The sequence below is a fragment of the Canis aureus genome, chromosome 16 (genome assembly GCF_053574225.1).
Source record: "Canis aureus isolate CA01 chromosome 16, VMU_Caureus_v.1.0, whole genome shotgun sequence".
Lineage (NCBI taxonomy): Eukaryota > Metazoa > Chordata > Mammalia > Carnivora > Canidae > Canis > Canis aureus.
This window is the reverse complement of record NC_135626.1, coordinates 62,000,037-62,015,599: the sequence shown is the minus strand read 5'-3', so window position 1 is coordinate 62,015,599 and position 15,563 is coordinate 62,000,037. Positions and strand designations below refer to the sequence as shown.

At 65.5% G+C, this 15,563-nt stretch overlaps 1 long non-coding RNA gene across 1 annotated transcript; it reads left to right on the top strand.

Annotated features, from left to right (window-relative positions):
* Positions 1 to 6,852: 6,852 nt before the first annotated feature.
* Positions 6,853 to 7,629, top strand: LOC144287146 (uncharacterized). Its single transcript, XR_013355032.1, has 2 exons — positions 6,853 to 7,063; positions 7,199 to 7,629. It is a non-coding gene; the product is annotated as an uncharacterized LOC144287146 (long non-coding RNA).
* Positions 7,630 to 15,563: the final 7,934 nt, after the last annotated feature.

The window sequence follows — 15,563 nt, the reverse complement described above, 5'->3', positions numbered from 1 at the left end:
ACGGCCTGAGCCAAGGCAGACGCTCAGCACTGAGCCCCCCAGGCGCCCCATGTGTTCTCTTCCTTGGATCCTGTGCTCGGTTGCTTATACTGAGGTGCAGCTTCCACCCACCTGTTCCCACACGTGGACACCCACCATGTGCCCCGCGTCCCCACCACCCCTCAGCCGTCGAATCACACGGGGCAAGGAGGCCACCTGTCTGATTTGTGGCTTTGTCTAGCTCCGTCATTGAGGGGGGACAAAGCTCAGTCTCAAAGGCCTGTGAGATGGAGAGCCCCGAGGGTCCCCTAGCCCAACCCCTCCATTTTACGGATGAGGGGATCGAGGCCCAGAGAGGCCGTGTTCAAAGTCACACAGCTCGTGTACGCCGGCCCGAAAGAGACCTCGGGATTCCTGACTCCCAGCCCAGGACTCAGTGGCCTCACCTGTCACCACCTGGCAGGTAACAAGGGGGGCAGCTCCCCACTCCTCTTCCTGCATCCCTCCCCCCTCAAGAAGGCTGAGCCCCGCCCCTCACTCCCCATGGGGCCTCCCTGAATGCGGAGGGGAGCTGCCCGGGTTGGGGGGTGTGGTCTTCTCCAGGTTGGGCCGCGGGCCATGTCGGTGCAGCCCTGGGGCCCAGCGAGGGCCTCTTGGAAGGCCTGGGAGGCCGCTGGGCCGCTCCTGCCTCCCCCAGCCCTCCCCACCCCACCCAGGGCTGCAGCCAGCATCTGTCCTGCACGGCTGACCTGCTCCAGGTCTCGTCGAACTCCTGGCCCCCCGCAGGGGCAACGGAGAAGCAGAGAGTGACCTGGGGAGGGTCTGGGTGAGACTCAAAAGAGCCCACTGCCAAGTACAGGATCTGCTTGAAATCGTGCATTTTACCTGAAGCTACAATGCGGATTCGCGTCCTCCTCCACACCAGACCCCTGCAGACCCGACCTGGTCCCTGCCCTGGAAGGCTGGGCCACATGTCCCCCTGGTATAAAAAGGGTAACGCCAGAGGACTCTGCGGTCCCTCTGAGCTCTCCCTGGGGCCTGAGGACCAATGTCCCCAGTCCTGGGGTGTCAGTGTCGTCCTCTGCCCCGAACCCCTGCTCACACAGGCCCCCTGGCCTCCTGCCCCTCGTGTGTGTCCCCTGCCCCGCCATCAGTCCCATAGTCATGGGACCTGCCCTCACAGACCTTCCCACAGTGTTGGCTGTCCTCTCAGGGTCCCTGCTGTCCTTCCTCAAACCCTCCGGCCAGAGACCCCTGCCCTCTCAGCCACGCAGGAGCTCACATGTCTCATCACTGGTAGCAGACCTTGGGTCATGGTTTCTCCCCGGAAGTTTCTTTTTTCTTTTTTTAAAAAAGATTTTATTGATCTATCCATGAGAGACCCAGAGAGAGAGAGACAGAGAGAGAGAGAGAGAGGTGGAGACACAGGCAGAGGGAGAGGCAGGCTCCATGCAGGGAGCCCCATGCGGGACTCGATCCCAGGACCCCAGGGTCACGCCCTGAGTCCAAGGCAGGCCCTCAACCACTGAGCCACCCAGGCGTCCCACCCTGGAAGTTTTTTAGCCACCATGTCAACCGGGGTGCACAGAAGCCCTCGGCGGTGGAGAGGGGGGTGCATTGAAGGTCTGGAGCCCAGAGTCCCTCCCAGCACCCGGCCGCCCACCCGTTTACAAGCTGGGCCTCCCATCAACATGGACCCCAGTGGTCTCCCTCTTGGGAGGGGTGCAGGGCTCAGGGGGCTGACGGGGTTGAGGCGATGCAAAGCCTGGAGGCCGCACTCCCTGAGCACCTGCGGGGGGCAGGCACCTGGGCCGCGAGGCCGGTGGGTGGTCACCGGGCAGAGGGGGTTGGCTACAAGGGGTGCTGGGCAGCTCCGGGGCAGGGGAGGCAGGGGAGGTAGGGGAGGCGGGGGAGGGCTGGTGAGAGTTTGCAGGCTTGCATGCCTATGAGACATTGCCAAGGAAGCCGTCTGTCCCGTTTGATTTCTGTGCTTCTCAATTCAGGCCAAGGTGGGGGGCCATCTGCTAAAGTGGGCACGGATAAAACATTGTCGCTGTGCAGAAAATTGGCTTCTGAGGGGAGGCTGTGTGCTCAGCGCAGAGCAGCCTGCAGAGTTGCAGAGTTGCTGCCAGAGGCGCTGGGCAGCGCCGGGGTGCAGGGAGAGAGGCACTGGCGCGGTGCGGCTGCAGCAACACCCCTGCGCCCCCTGCACCCCCTCGCCGGGCTCCACACAGCCACCACTCCAGGGTGCCAAGCCCCTTCTCCAAACTTAGGGGCCGTTGCACAGGGGGTCACAAAGCTTCCTGACGGCTTGACTGACATACGATTCCCTGTCCTACATGCCGCCGTTTAAGTACATGATTCGATGGCTTTCACGTGTCACACTACTAATTTTTAAAAATTGTGGCAAATGTATGTCCCATAAAATTCAATGTCACTGAAGCGTGCAGTTCAGTGGTTTTGATTACACTCCCAGCGCTGCGCCACCTCCGCCACCACCTCGTCCCAAAACTCTTTCATCCTCCCACTCTGTCCCCGTAAAACGTCGACGGCCCATTCCGCTGCCCCCCACTCACGGTGACCTCCGTGGCCTCTGACCTACTGTCTGTCCCTATGAATCCAGGCCCCTCGTGGAAGTGGGATCAGACGCTATCTGCCCTTTTTGTGCCGGGCTGACTTCACGGAGCATCGTGTCCTCAGGGTCCGCGCACGCTGTGGCACGTGTCGGGCTGTCCCTCCCTTTTCACGGCTGAGTAATACTCCGCCGCGTGGATGGACCACATTTTGTTTCTCCCGTCATCTGCGGACAGACACGTGGGCTGCTTCCAGCTTCCGGCTACTGTGAATAGGGCTGCTGTGCTCAGGGGCGTACCAGGATCTGTTTCAGGCCCCGCTGTCAGTTATTTGGGGTATGCACCCAGGAGTGGAATCATATGGGAATTCTATGTTTAGCGGTTTGAGGAGCTGCCAAACTTCTTTTTATAGTGGCTGCACCGTTTTACATTCCTACCAGCGATGTGCTAGGGTTCCAATTCCTCCACCAACATTTGTCACTTCTGTTTTCTTTCGTTCTTTCTTTCTTTTTCTTTCTTTCTTTCTTTTTTTTTTTTTGATAGTAGCCATCCTAATAGGTGTGAGGTGGTATCTCGTGGAGACACGGATTGTGTTTCATAATGATTCGTGACATTGTGATATCACACAGTACAGTGATACAGCGATTCTTCACCCGCTGTTGGCCATTTCAGTCTCTTCTCTGGAGAAATGTCCATCCGTGGACATCTGGGGGGCTCAGCGGTTGAGCATCTGCCTTCGGCTCAGGTCGTGACCCCCGGGTCCCGGGATCGAGTCCCGCATCGGGCTCCCCACAGGGAGCCTGCTTCTCCCTCTGCCTGTGTCTCTGCCTTTCTCTGTGTCTCTCAGGAATAAATTTAAAAAAAATCTTAATAAAAATATCCATTCACATTCTTTGCCTGGTTTTCAAACGAGGTGTTTGGCTTCTTTGTTGTTGACTCATAGGTGCTCTTTACATGTTCTGGATACGAATCCCTCATCAGACATATGACTTCTGAATATTTTGTCTTTTTGCACTCTCAGTTGTACCCTTTAATGCACAAAAGTTTGTCATGTTGATGAAATCCAATTTGTGTATTTTTTTTCTTTTCCTGCCTGTGATTTTGGTGTCATAGCCAAGAAATCATCTTCTTAACTAAATCCTACTCATCCCCAACCCTCCCCTTCCCCGTGGGCACCCAGGACCCCTCTGCTGGTCACATGCAGCTGGCCACACACATGCAAGTGTTCCGCGTGGCTCCGTGTCCCCCACCCAGAGCCTGGGACGCGTCCTTCCTCGCAGCAGAAGCCCCTGCTGGCTTGAACATTCTTGGCTCTGGGCTTTGCTCTTCAGAATTTTGGTTCTCTAAGAATCACAGAATGTTAGCACAGATGTAGAAAGAATTAAAAAACAACAACAACAACCAGAAACGCTCTTTGAAATAAGAGCTGAGTGCTTTCCCCTTCTGCGGGAACAGCAGAAGTCCTAGGCCAGCTGGACTCCAGTTAGGACCCCCTCCCATGGCTTCTGTTGGTGTGAAAAGGCGCCCCCGGCTCTGTGCCCTCCCTCGTCCCCCGCCTCCGGGGGTCCGGGAGGAGGGAAGGGGTGAGGGGAAGGGGTGCGGGGAGGAAAGTGGGGAGCCCATGGTTTTCTCAGGCATCCTGGGAGAAAGGCGACAGCCTGTGGAAGAGAAAGCTGAGACAGGGCCGAGGGGGGCAGAGGGCGACATCGCGGGGGGTGGGAGTGGGGGTGGGGGTGGGAGGGGAGCCCCGAGCCGCTGCCCCCCATCCTGGATGATGACTCGCCGAGTGTCCACTGCCCAGAGCCACCCGCGGGGAGGAGGCTGTGCACGCATGCAGCGTGGACCACCCATGAGCACGCGGCAGAAGGGGGCGCCGAAGGAAGGGAGGGGAAACGTGGGAGCCCTCCCGGGACCCTGGGTGCTCCAGGCTTAGGGACGGCGCTGTGCACCGCTGAACAGCGCCCCCCCACTCAGGCCACCCAGAACCCCAGAGCCTGACCTCGTTTGGAAACAGAGTCTCTGCAGATGTGATCCAGGTGAGGATCCCTTGGCTCCGATCCTACCAGCAGCAGCATCACAAGAAGGGGGACGTTTGGTCAAAGAAACGGAGACCCGGGGAGAAGGCCGAGCAGACACGGGGGTGGGGGCCCGACCGCGGCATCCACGAGGCTTGGTCCTGGAGGGGCTGCAGGCAGCTCCACTGATGGGAAGACGCGGATCTGATTCTGCCTCGGGGCCACCACGAGGTCCTGCTCACACCTGACTTCACCCCTGGGGTCAGACTCTGGGCCCCCGGGACCGTCCGGGATACGTTTGTATGTGCGAGGCCGCTCCGTTTGGGGGATCCCATCCCAGCAGCCCCAGGAAGGAACAAGGGTCTGACGGCTTCGTGGTCATCGCACAGCAGGGGGTGGCTCAGTCGAGTGAGCGTCCGACTCTGGATTTGGGCTCAGGTCATGGTCTCGGGGGCGTGGATGGAGCCCCGTGTTGGGCTCCACACTTGGCGGGGAGTCGGCTTGAGGTTTTCCCCCTCCCTCTGTCCCCGCTCGTGCTCTCTCTCTCTCCCTCTCTCTCAAACAAATAAATAAATCTTTAAAAGCAAAGCAGAGAGGCCCCTAAGCCTGACGTCCCAGGAATGCCAGGTGGCTGAGCCTGGCTTGCCCTGGGGTCCCTGCCTCCAGCTGGGGGCCGGTCCCCCGCACAAATGAGGCAGACCCACTTCGGGGACAGTGAAGGGCAGGCTCTGAGCTCAGGGTCTCTTCCCCTTAGGGCTCAGGGGGCACCAGGCTTTGGCCCCTGGGCATCTGGCGGTGAGAGTACCCAGTGAGCCCGTGTACTTCCCCCACCCACCTGCCCCAGCAGAGGAGGGTTCCAGGTGGGCCCACCAATACCGACAGACGCACGGATGACTTGGGGGGACAAGCGCTACCCCCACAAACCCTCCGTGCCCTCCAGCACTGGGATGCACTCGTGTGTGACTCAGCCCCCCTGGGCTGCGGGATTTGGTGGTGGCACGGGGAGACACATGAGCCCGGGCCAGGAGGTGGAAGGACGGGCGGTGGGGACGGGTCTGCTGAGGAACGAGTGACCCAGGATGAAAGGACGCAGCATGAGGCCCCGCAGGGAAGGCAGCCAGGGCTGAGGGCACTGGGCAGAGGGCCTGGCCACTGGGGAGGGCCTGCGAGGCCTCGGGGGTTGGGGGGGCGGGTCTCACTGGGGGCGTGGGAGGGGACAAGCTGCAGGCCTTGGAGTGGTTGCTGGCGACCCGACAAATTTAGGGTCAACGTCACAGGACAGGGGCATCGCTCAAGGCCTCTCTGTGACGGCGATGAATCGAGACCAAGGCAAGAGCGCCGCCGGGTCATGTCTGGGTGCAAACACCGCACACACTGTCCAGACTCCACAATCACCCCCCCTTTCCTCCAGATTCGAATGGCTTTTCCAATTCTGGCCTCAGCTTGCCCTGTTTTCCTGCCTTCCGGATAAGAATTATTAGGATACTACTCACACAATGACGCTGCCTCCTTGCCCCCCCCCACCCGTGAGGCCCCGGCGCTGGGTCTCCCAAGTCCTGGCTGACGCCCTCCTGAGGACACACGTGCAGCCCTCCTGAGGACACACGTGCAGACTCCGCGGCTTCACCCCAGGTGGCCTCCCGGGGGTCGGTGGACGGTCGGTGACTGACACCTCATTACACCATTGAAAGAACTGTGGGTTTTACTTTGAATGATATAGGAAGCCACCAGATGGTTTCAAGCAAGGAGAAGTAGGTAGTGATTTTTGAAAGAAACATTCTGGGAGGCGAGTCAGGACGCCGTGTCTGGGAGCCCAAGTGTGGCATCTGCAGTGGGCGCTCTGTGGCTACTCGGGCGGGGGGGGGGGCGCTCCCTGCCCTGCAAGGCCGAGAGGGAGCGAGGGCGAGGACGAGCGGGTGGTCTCGGTGTCCCAGAGGGGACTCCCAGGGGCTCCTGAGATGAGCAACCGGCCACGTGCACAGGACAGGGCTGTTTTCCTCGCTCTAAGCAGCCGGAACACAGAGCATCCTGCGGGAGGAGCACTGAGGAGCCTACCCCCGCTGCCACCTTGAAGCCCTCGGAGCGGGGAGGCCATCACACCCAAGACTCCCTTGAAGACAGACTTTGTCAAAAAAATAAAACCACCCCAAACCTGCAGGCATCCAGGAGCCGGGACACATCCGTGTGGTCCATGCCCCAGCCTGCCCAGGTGTCCGAGGGGGCGGCAGCCTGACCCGTGTCCAGCTGAACGGTGAGGTCATTCCCATGACCCTGGAGAACAGGGTCAGGACGACTGCTCATGCTCAGCCAGGAGAACTGAGGGGCCAGACTTGTGCACCCCTGACCACCCCGATCCCGGCTCAGAAGGAAGCACCCTACCCCACTCTATGCATCTACGGGGTGCTTCCAACTTTGTCCAGGGGTGGGGGGGCTGGGCTAGCTAGGGGCTTCCTCCTCCTGGATGCTGACCACAACACGAGGCCTTGTCCTGTTAAGGTGAAACCATGTGGTGGGTGCATATGGGGGGGGGGTCTTCCTCTGGTTACTGGTCCTAAAGGCAGAGGTAAAGGGTTGGCACTCGGCCCCGGCTGCCTCCCTGTCTGATCTGGCCACTTTTCCTGTTTCTCCCAGGACCCTCGCTCACCAGGACTGCTGGGTTCAAGCCTCATCCTGAGCCTGCCTCCCACCCCGGCACCCTGGCCTCCTGCACCCCAGGACCCCCTCTGTAGGACGAAGGTGGAGCTCTGGCGGCCAGAGGCTGCACCAGCACCAGCCCGGCCCAGCACAGCACAGCACACCGGGAGCCCCGCTCCCCAGCTCCGTGCACCAGGGTCCCGCCCCCGGGCTCAACCCCACATCTTGCCGGGAAACCACGTGCCTGCAAGGGCCACGCAACGGCCTGCAACGGCCACGGGAACGCCAGCCTGTCGGCGCTTCTGTCTTGCGGTGGGATCAAGAGTTTTTATACTTTCCTGTGTTTTCCAAATTTTTTATACCGAACACGTGTTAGTTATGTAATTTAAATTTTATTTATTTATTTTTAAACCAAGTTCTCCAGCCAACTGTGCTGCTCCCCGGCGCGGTAACTTTCCTTTGAGTCAGACTTCTGGGTGAAGTCAAGGCGCACGACCCCCCCCCCCGCCCCCCAGGCTCACAGGCCTGCACCCTGGCGTCCCCCTCGCTGGACCGCGGGGCCGGGCTCAGCGCTGCGGACACCTGCCCTCCGGCAGCCCCGCGGACGCCCCGCGCCCCCGTGTCCCCTCCATCCTCCCTGCCGCGGCCCCGAAGGCCGGCCCCCGCCCACGGCCCCCAGCTGCCCGGGGTCCAGTCCCCGCCTCCTCCCGGTCCAGCAACGGCGGCCCTGAGCTCGCCATGGAGGGGGCGGGGACGGGGGCCCTAACTGCAGGTATCGGGGGTCGGGAGGGGCGGGGCCGAGGGCCGGGAGGGGCGGGGTAAATCCCCCCACCCCCGGCAGGCCGGCCGCGGCTGCTCCGCTCCAGGGGAGGGGGAGGAGTGTTGGTTGGACAGTGAACGGGGTGGACGGCCTCCCGCCTCCACCTGCCCCCGGGCCTCCCAGTGCGGGCGCCGCTGCGCGCCAAGCGCGGCACAGGGACCCAGTGGGCGCCGAGGCCCGGCTGCCCGGGTCTGGGAGATCAGGACCCGGCCCGGACCGAGACGCAACGGGGTTGCCACGGCGACGCGCTCGGGCGCGCGGTGATTGGCCAAGTGTAGAGGGGCGGGGCCCGGGAGATGCTCTCGCGAGAGCTCGCCCTTCCGGCTTCCGTCCGGCAGGAGCTGGCGGGGGCCGGCGGGGCGGGGCTTCCGGCCGGGGCGTGGTCTTGGCCGCAGCCCTCACCTGCGGGGGGGCGGGGGCGGGTGTGCGCGGACCTGGGCGCGTCTTCCGCGCGCCGTGCTGCCCCCTCCGCCCCGGGCCGCCCTCTCGCCTAGCCTCCCGCCCCGGCCCCAGAGCGGGGTCTCCCTCCGTGTGCCCTCGACACGCAGCCCGTGACCTCGTGGTGCCCCCTCCCCGCGGTCCCCAGGTCCCCGGATGGAGAGGCGGAGCCTTCCCGAGGACCACTCCCTCCCTGCGCCCTGCACGCCCGCCGGCCCTGGGACCTGCTGCTCCTGCCCTCGCTCCTCTCTGCCCCAGGGCCTTTGCACTTGCAGGCCCCTGGGCCTGGGCCGGCTGCGCCCCGCCGCACAGAGACCTGCCCGGCTCTCACCTCCTTGGGGCTTTGCCCAGCCCGACGCCCTGAGCAGACGACCCTCCCCGTGCCCCCGCCCCCGCCCCCGCCCCCTGCCGGTGTTCTGTGCACAGGCCTTAGCGCCATCCGCGCGGTGCGGCCTGAACGGCGCAGGGGGTGCAGCGGGGGTGCAGCGGCTGTTGCTCAGGCCGCAGCAGGTGCTCGGGGAACACTGCACACCGAGCAGGTGAATGAGGGCTCCTTGCTCCTCGTCCTCCCCGTCCTCCCCCGGGGTGATTCTCTGGCAGGGGAGCCAGCAGGAAGGAGCGACTGCCCACGTACCAAGTGCCTTACTTTCAACATGTCGCTCCGAAAAAGCTCGCTCGTGTGGGAGGAGCGAGGCGCTCAGGGAATCCTACCCTCAGACACCGGCCCCCTCTGCTCGGGATGCTCTGGGGCCCAGATGTGCCCCGTTGGACCAGGGCCTGGGGCGCCCCCAAGGCTCTCCGCCTGGCGGGAGGGACTCCCGGGCGAGGATGGCGGCCGTGCAGGGGAGCGGGAAGCACAATCCCGGCGGCGGCGACGGGGGCAGCGGGGCGGCTGCTGGGGAGGGGGTGGGGGTGGCGGTCCTCGGAACTCCCCCCGGCCCCCGAGGCCACTCCTGCCGTGAGTCGTGCTCCCGAACGGTCACTGTCCACTGCCTGGCCTGCGCTCGTGTGGGTCTGGCTGCCCGTCCTCACGCGCGATGGAGCAGGACGAGCCTCCAGCTGGACGGGCTGCCCGCAGACGGCTAAGCGGGGCCACCATGTGCTGCCAGCCTCGTGGGGAGCAGGGCACAGGCCACCCGGCAGCCAGATGGTCCCAGCCTCGCTGTGGTGCCACGGCGGTTCCTTCAGGAGCTGGAGCCCCGGTGTCCCCTCCTCTGCGCCTGCCGCCTGTCAGCTCCCGTGGCCAGGGTTTTGGGGTGGTCGGCCGGGAAGGGGCGCGTGCTGCCCTGACCTGGGGCGGCCACCTGCCTGGCCCGGGCGGACACGGGCTCTGCCTCAACCTCCACGGCCCTCGGGGCCCCGCAGCAAGGGGAGCAGAACCGGCCCCCAGGTTCCCGAGGCAGCCCCTGCCCAGGGCCCACTGCGCCGGGGCTTCCCCCAAGGGCCAGGCCAGGGGGATCCCGAGCTCCTTGAGGTGGTCGGGGCGGCCGGCAGGGCACCAGCTGGCTCGGCAGGACACGGAGCCCCAGAGACCCGTCCTTCTGCGGCAGGAAGCCTGGGACCTGCTCTGGGGCCGTCTCCAGTTTGCATTCCCTGTGCCCTCACGGGGCGTCGCTGGGCTCAGGGCAGGGAGAGCCGCCCCGCTCGCTCATTTTCCCGCGGCCGGAAATCAGGGAAGCCGGGCTGAGGCCAGGACACGGCCAGGATTGGGGACGAGTGTCCTGCCCCAAGCGAGGAGTTCTGAGGCTGCAGCTGGGCCGGGGCCGGGGCTGGGGTCGGGGTCGGAGCTGAAGGCGTGAACAGAAGCAGCCCCAGCGGGCGGTGGCCGGGCGGCACCTCCTCACCCGGGCCCCTCCTGTGGGGTCACACGGAGCCGCACCCCCCCCCCAGCATCCTCCTCCCTCCGTGACGCCCCCTGGAAGCCTGTGCCCGAAGCCGGGCCTGGTCACCTTCCCAGACGCAGAGGGGATCCCCGGCCACGGTCACACGGCTTGGTCATAGGCCTTCAGGGTCCAGGTGCAGCGGCGGGCGGGGTGGCCGGTACCGGGTTCCGGGGCGCGGGACACACAGCCAAGGGGCAGAAGAGAGGTGCGGGCCCCCTGGGGCCCCCGGAGGGGGCAGCGGGGAGGAAGGGAGTGGTCCCCACACTGGAGGAGGCCCGGGGCCGTGCCCTGGGCGGGAGGGTGTCTCTGGAGCCCGGGCGCCCCTGGGGGTGGCGGGAAAGGCCGCGTGGGGGGCCCAGACCCGGTGGGCACCGGGAGCCCGGCCCGGAGCCATCAGAACTTGTGAGGCCCCGGGAAGTGTCGTGGGCTTGGCCGGGGGCACAGCCGCACTTGGGGAAACCGCTTTTCAGCAAGTGCCGGGAGCTTTCTGGGAAGCAGGCGGAGTATAAATCATAAACAAACGCGAAGTCTGCAGGTGGGCGTGGGCCGGCGGGAAGAGGGAGAGACCGCAGGCAGAGACCTCACCGTCCCAAGCATCTGCAGCCGGTACCCCGACCTTGACCCCACCGCCGGTGGCCTGGCGGGTGGCGGGGGGGGGGGGGGGGGGGGGGGGGTTGGTGGGGGTGGGGGGGGCTGGGGGGGTGGGGGTGGGGGGGGCTGGGGGGGTGGCTGCTGGGGCTCCTGCAGAGGGCGCCGCTGGGCCCTCAGGCCTCAGGGAGCTGACTTGCCAGGCCACAGGGCAGGCCCAGGGCAGACCCTAGGCCAGGGTGGAGAAGGCCCCCGGGCTCCTGCCACCCGAGGAGGTGCAGGCCTGAGTCTCCCTCGGACAAAAACAGGCCCGGTGGACACTCATCCGTGTGGGAGGTGTCTCACCAAATGTTTGAAAGGGAAAAAAATCCCATTTTCTTAGCTTTTTTTTTTTCCTTTCTATTTTTTGATTATTTTTCTAGATGACTTCATTTCTAAGAAGGGTGTAGGGGAGAGAAGGAGGACAGAGGGAGGGAGGACATGCGCCCCGAGGAGAGCCAGGCGCGAGGGGAGCAAGGGTGGAGGGGGCAGAGGCCAGTGCCGGGACCCAGGGAGGAGCCGAGGCCTGTCTACCTCAGGGAAGGCGGGTGTCCTGTCCCCACCAGGGTCCTTCCCCCTGCTGACCCCTCCCAGCCAGCTCGGCGCCCACGACGCCCTGGGCAGAGGGCAGCCCGGCCAGCTGGGACCGAAGGGAGCTCCTCGCTGGCCCCGGCCTCTGCCCAGGGCAGAGCCGGAAGCGGTGGGCAACCGCACACACCGCGTGGGGCCCACAGAGCCGCCCCCGCCAGCTCCCCCAGGGGCAACAGTCGTCAGTGGCTCCGGGAATCCCCTGGACAGCTGTGCACTTGTCGGTGCCACACGTCCTGGAGCCACCTGCCGACCCACAGTCCACATGCGAGACCTGGGCTCCGAAGGCAGAAGTCAGTACCTGCGTCCCGACGCCCTGCAGCCCAGACTCGGGGCACCTTGGGGGGGGTGACCGGGGCGCTTGCCCTTGGGGAGTCTGGGCTGCAGGGCGTCGGGACGCAGGTGCTGACTTCTGCCTTCGGAGCCCGGGCCCGTGTAAGGCGGAGAAGGCCCGCGAGGCGGCCTGGCCGCTGAGCCCCAGGATGACCCGTCCCGGGCCGTCTCCCCGCCCCCGCTGACCTCTGCCTCCACCTTCAGGGGGCATTCTGGGTCTGAGCCTCCGCCACCCTCTGCCTTCCTCTAACCACACTGGACACTGGGGTTGGGCCCCCCGTGAGCTCATCTCAAGATCCTTAACTTACTTATGTCTGCAAAGACTCTTACTCTAAGTTCTGGGGGCACATCCTTTGGGGGCCCCCATCCAGTCCACCCCAAGAGGCATGAGAAATGGGCATGGTGCCCGGGCCGGGGGGGGGGGGGGGGAGGATGGGGGAAGGAGCGTTGGGGCAGGAGGGGGAGCCCTCGGACCCCAGGGCAGCTGTGTCAGCACGTCCCAGCTGCTGGCGCCACGAGCACCCCGCTTCCTCCCAGGCCCCGGGCGCCCCTGTCCTTGAGAGGCCGCCTTGCCCCTCCCCCAGGCCAGAGCCCCCGTGCCCCGAGCTCGCCCTTCCCGGCTCCTCCCGGATGGCTGCGCTCCCATCTGCGGCAGCGCAGAGGTGGGGAACCCTCAGGGTGCACGTCTGCGTGCACTCCCGTCCACGTGTCCCGTCCTTGGACCGCCTGCCAAGGAGATGCCGACGGAGGAGGGTGCAGCCCCTCGGGGCGGGACGACCTGCGAGGTTCCCACAGGCACCCTGGGGCTCAAACGCCCGCGCCCCGCTCCGGCCCGTGACCCCTTCCCGCCAGCGCCCCCCCACCTCCCCGTTCGCCAGGCTCAACCCACGTCAGAGCTTGAACCCTCCTCAGAGCAGGGAACTCAGCACCTAACAAAATGGCAAATTTCACGGACAATCCCGTGTCCTTCATTGAGGGAGAGCCCGTCCGCGTCCGGTAACTTGATCCAGGACAAAGTGCTTCATTTCTTCCCTTTCTTGAAAAGCGGGGCTTGGCCCCTCCGCGCGCATCACCCTCCCTAGGAGGGTTTCTGGCCTCCCGATGCCCCACCTACAACATCAAGGACACAGGTCCTTGGGTCATGAGACGGCGACGGGGGCACTTTGGACAGTGTCCCCAGCACCATGCCTGGGTCAGCGGAACTGAGGTAAGGACCGCGCTGCCCTGCAGGTGACAGGCTCTCTCTGCCCCAGGGGATGCGCAGCCATTTGGTCACCTCGACTGCCTCGAGCCGGGGCCACCACGGACAGTCACCCTGCCACAGCGCAGCAGCAATGTCATACTTTGGAAAAGAAAAAGAAAAAAAAAAGGCAACCACCAACAAGCGGAGAGGCTGAGTAACAGCTGAGCTGAGTCACGCCGGGCGGGCGGAGGCGGCTGCGGGCCGGGGGGGCGGGGGGGCCGCCCGGGGATGGGGGGAGGCGAGGGGCACCCGGGCCCACCTGGCACCCTCCCCTGGGCTTCTGGACTGGGCAGGGGTGCGGCGCCGGGCAGCCACTGGTGGGGTGGTTGGTGGGGAGCCCCAGGAGTCGGGGGAGCCCTCCCCCCCGGCTCAGCCCCAGCGGCCCGGGGCCTCCCCCGCCTAGTGCTCCTGTGCCCATGAGGCGGCGGCCGGGGGCAGGAGCTCGGCGGCCTCGGGCGTCTGGGCCCCCAGCGCCTGTCCCCTTCCTTGTCAGCCAGGAACCCTGAGCTACGTACATTCTGGCGCCTGCCCATTGGCCCCCGCCCAACCCCCCGTGCCCTCCCTGGCCTGTTGGGCTGTGGGCTGTTTTCTCCAACCTCCCCACCCCTGCGCCCTCCCCCGCAGTGCCCCTGAGGGTCCCGAGTTGGGGGCCCATGGCACCCAGGCAGGCCGGCTCCCCTGCCTTCGTGCATCCGGGCCCCGTGACCTGATAGGACCCTCACTGCACGACTCCAGCCGCAGCCAGGCTGCAGGTCCCGCTTGTGCGGCACTCCACGGGGACCTGGCCTGACATTTGGGGCTACCCTGACCCCTCTGGGGGCCCCAGCCTCGGAGCACACGGCAGTTGCTGCCCACGTGCCCTGGACTGTGCTGGTGTCCCTGCCACCCTCATGTCCTGGCGGGGGGGGGCCCTGCAGATGGCAGGCGTCTCTTTGCTGAGGACACCCCCATCCTGCTGAAGCTCGGGGTTCAGGAGCTGGGAGGCACCCCGGAGGTGTTCCCTGAGGCCCCGAGAGGGGCCCTGCTTGCCCGAGGCCATCCGGCCAGCAGCGGCAAGTGTCCCTGCCCTGCCCAGTGCCTCAGCGCCCTGCCACGTGCCTCACCCCACACCCGGAGCCCCTGTGATCCCAGCCCCCTCTCCCTCCCCAGCACTCCCCGCTCCCCCACCGGCCTGCCTCCGCCCCCACGCTCTGGCGGGAAGGGGTTCCTATGGCACCCCTTCCCCCGCACACACTTAGCTCACTGGCAGCCCATCTGCCCCGAGACAGTTAGCAGCAGATGCCTCCTTGCACAGCGGTGCCTGAAGTGAGGCAGCCCTGCGCTTGCCGGACGCGAGCCCTGCCAGCCAGGCCCAGGGGGCTCACGCAACACTTGGCGGAGGCAGGGGACCCCCCCCCCCCGGAGGGCCCACAGGGCTGCGGAGTGGGGTGTGGGCTGGAATGGGAGCTGCCCTTGCAGCCCCCAGCCCTGCGCCGGCCAGGGCTCCAGCTGCCTCGAAGGGAGTTGGCGGGTGAGACGCTCTTAGCAGGCTGCACACCTCGGGGGGCAGGGTTCTGCGGCTCTCGGACTCCCTGGGGAAGGCCCGAAATGTGGGGGTGCTGCTCCCAAGCCCCCGGCCATCCCCTTCCCCAAGAAGGAGGCTGGCGGACCCCCTGGGCAGACCCCACAGGAGGCCCGGGCCCTCGGCTGGGGTTGTGGGGCAGGTTTTTTGCTGTCAGCTGGCCTCAGGCCCCGGCCTGCTGGGCCCCAGGGCCAATTCCAGCCTCCCCCTGCTCCCTCCATCTCCAGGGGCTTCCCTTACTACCACTGGACACAGGTGGCCGAGCAGGGTCAGGGTGTCTGGCACTGGGCCTGCTGGGAAGAGGTGGCCATCGTCCCTGGAACCATCCACCATCTCCCATGCACGTGGCCAGTTGGCAAGGAGCCTGGTTTCCATGGCAGCAGCCTCTAGCCCTGGGTCTGGGAGGAAGGGCCGCTGAGGACCCCGGAGCTCAGCCTTGGCTCCCGCCCTGCCCTCCGCAGCCCTAGGAGCGAGCTCTGTAGCCGTGGGCGCCCAGCCACGCCCTGGGGTGCCAGCCTCTCACGGTGGGGGGGACGGACGGCGGCGGCTGCTAGGCCCCCACCCACTGACGCGGGGCGGCGCACTCACGCTCCATCCCCAACAGAGACAGAAGAAGGAACTGGCCGAGCCTGGAGCTCTGGGGACTCTGGTTTGACATTAGGTGGAATTTCCTGATTCTGGGAAGAAGGAGAACAGTTCAGTGATCTGCACCCGGGGCTGCTGGCCTGTCTTGCTCCCGGCCTGCGGCGCAGCGTCCGCGTGAGGGGTGACGGAGCGAGAGGCCGTGAGAGCCGGCCTGCCCGGGGCAGAGGAATGGACGACTCGACCCCTGAGGACTCCCTCAGCTAGGACCCCAGAGCCACGAAAAT